Here is a 2,500-nt window from a genome sequence, read left to right on the forward strand (position 1 = left end):
GTTTTTCGTAATCCTGCTCAGGCAATTGTTCCAGGAACAGTTGGACGGTTAACACTAAAGACGTGTTATGATCTATGCATTACGTTGGATCAACACAGACATTGATAAGCATATTAAAAAGACACCACTGTTAGGACAGATCAAACAACGTTCAGGAAGGCATTTTCTTCAAAATAGTCTGAACTACGGTCGGCCAATCCTATCTTCATCAGCGCTTAAACTAGAAAGCAGACGCAGACAGCTGTTTCGGGCTTGTTGGCCCTGGTCGTCACACGACATCAGTTGCGGTCTTTAGTGTTAAATGTTTATTATTATTTTTTGCCGCGGTTGATCTCTTGGTGTTCCGGTCTATTTGCAACTTTTTATCTGAAGGAGGAGGATGGTATTGGCCATTCCAAAGTTTCTTTCTCAATTAATGGTGTTGCGTTGCCGAAATCGCAACGGACTGGACTCTAATCTACGTATGTAACCCTAACCCTAACATTATTGCTTCTGTTAATGGATCGCAACTTGAAAACGTACAATGTGCAAAGCTCCTAGGTTTGGAAATTGATAAGGAATTAACATTTCATTCGCATGTTGATAAGTTATGCAAGAAACTATCTCAGCGTATCGGAATTTTAAAAAAGATTAGACATTGTCTGCAAATTAAGCATAGAGTTCTCTTTTATAATGCTATTATTAGACCAGTAATGGATTACGTAAGTGTTATCTGGTCAAACTGTGATAAACATTGTCTAGATCGTGTTTTAAAGCTACAAAAGAGAGCAGCGAGAATTGTCATTGGTGCTGACAGTTATGCACCCTCTGTTCAGTTATTTAACAAACTCAAATGGATACCTTTCTTCGAGAATGCTAAATTAGCCAAGTGTTGTATCATATACAAGCGTTTGCAAGGTCGCGTGCCTCGTTATCTTACTAACTTATTAGTACTTACCGGTGAGACTCATTCACGGCAAACTAGATATGCTAAATTTAATATAGCCTGCCCTCGAGTTAATCGAAATACAGAAGGTGGTAGAACATTTACTGTGACTGCTTGTCGGGAATGGAATAAGCTACCTCTTCAAATGAGGAAAGCAGAGACTCTCGAGACTTTCAAAAATTCTCTTTGGAATAGGATTTTTAAAGATCAGCAATCTTTAAATCATTTCTCTATATAAGTATTGTGGGTCACTGTGCTGCATGCTAATAATTGTTTCATAGTTTTATTACATTTTGCTAATTTTATCATAAGCTCTGATTTTTACCTATTTTAACTATTTTGATCTTGTAATGAGGGCCTCTAGTTTATTAGCATTTAGATGCTATTTTGAGCTACCCTCGATAAATAAAGACTTCACTCACTCACTCACTATGTACCTGACAAGGCTGGACAAATGTAAGTACTTTTGACTTCGTAACCTTTTTCTGGCTTTTTCGTTAGAAAGGGATTTGTTTCCAATATTCTTTAATTTTGCAATTGCAGCTTCAGATTACCACATTATTGTTTTCAATAAAATCCTGAAAATCCAAGCCTTATTGACTGATTGCTCCATTGAGCCATCGGTCCAATTGGTACTGGCATGATCAGTTGAAGGTTGGCCTTTGGCCATCTATCGCAATTGTCTGTAACGTCGTCTTTGCGTAATCCGATCTTAAAGACTACAATTGTAGCCTCAGAGACGTTTCACCTTTCTCATGTGTTGCTCATTGTGTTTCAGCTGCGTCGCAATGACGAGGGCCAACAAGCCCGAAACAGCTCTTTGCGTCTGCTTTCTAGTTTGAGCGCCAATCATGCTGGGTTTGGCCGACCGTAGTTCCATTTTGAAGAGACTGCCGTCGTGAATGTTGTTGATCTGACCTAAAATGCTTATGTTGATCCAACCTCTACTAACTATGATCCAACGTAATGCAAAGATCCTTACACGGCATTGCAGTCCTTAGTCACGGTTAAACGATTATTATCAAAATGGACGAAAATAGACGTTTTTGCCATTTGCGAAAAACCTGTCGGACAGATTTCACTATCCTGAAATATTAAGGTGGGGTCGTACGGCTAGATTAAAAGGCGTTTGAAATATCTTGTTTTTAGTGTCCCCTCTAAGAGCTCGGTCACTATATTTATCATTCTCCCTGATTTGCATTTATTTGTAGGTCATTAAAATTACATTTTACATCAATTTCAGTGACTGTTGCTTTAATTTCACATATTTCAAAATATTGATCTTTTTATTCGGAAAACTTTAAGCGCGAATGTGTCCGCGGGGTTGTTTCCGAGGGTCTTCGTTTTCGTAACACCCGTGGCTGGTGGTGGATATTTCATGTACGTCGTAGCTTCTCTCTACCCACCTCCAACGGCTTCTCCGATCCCGTTAAGCTTCGGTTACAGAGGACGCAAATTCGGCTGATTATTCAACTTATGTGGTATGCACTAAGACAAGATATTATTAACCTTTTAGTGTCGACGGAAGTGGTATATATTTATCTCTGCTCGGTATCCCCCATATTCAAATCCACT

At 39.0% G+C, this 2,500-nt stretch overlaps 1 protein-coding gene across 1 annotated transcript in view; it reads right to left on the reverse strand.

The window, feature by feature from the left end:
- Nucleotides 1-2,500, reverse strand: part of LOC138049066 (rhamnosyl O-methyltransferase-like) — a 13,203-nt gene that overhangs the window by 10,497 nt on the left and 206 nt on the right. The gene's annotated exons all lie outside the window — the stretch shown is intronic.

The sequence above is a fragment of the Montipora capricornis genome, chromosome 5, assembly GCF_036669925.1.
Source record: "Montipora capricornis isolate CH-2021 chromosome 5, ASM3666992v2, whole genome shotgun sequence".
Lineage (NCBI taxonomy): Eukaryota > Metazoa > Cnidaria > Anthozoa > Scleractinia > Acroporidae > Montipora > Montipora capricornis.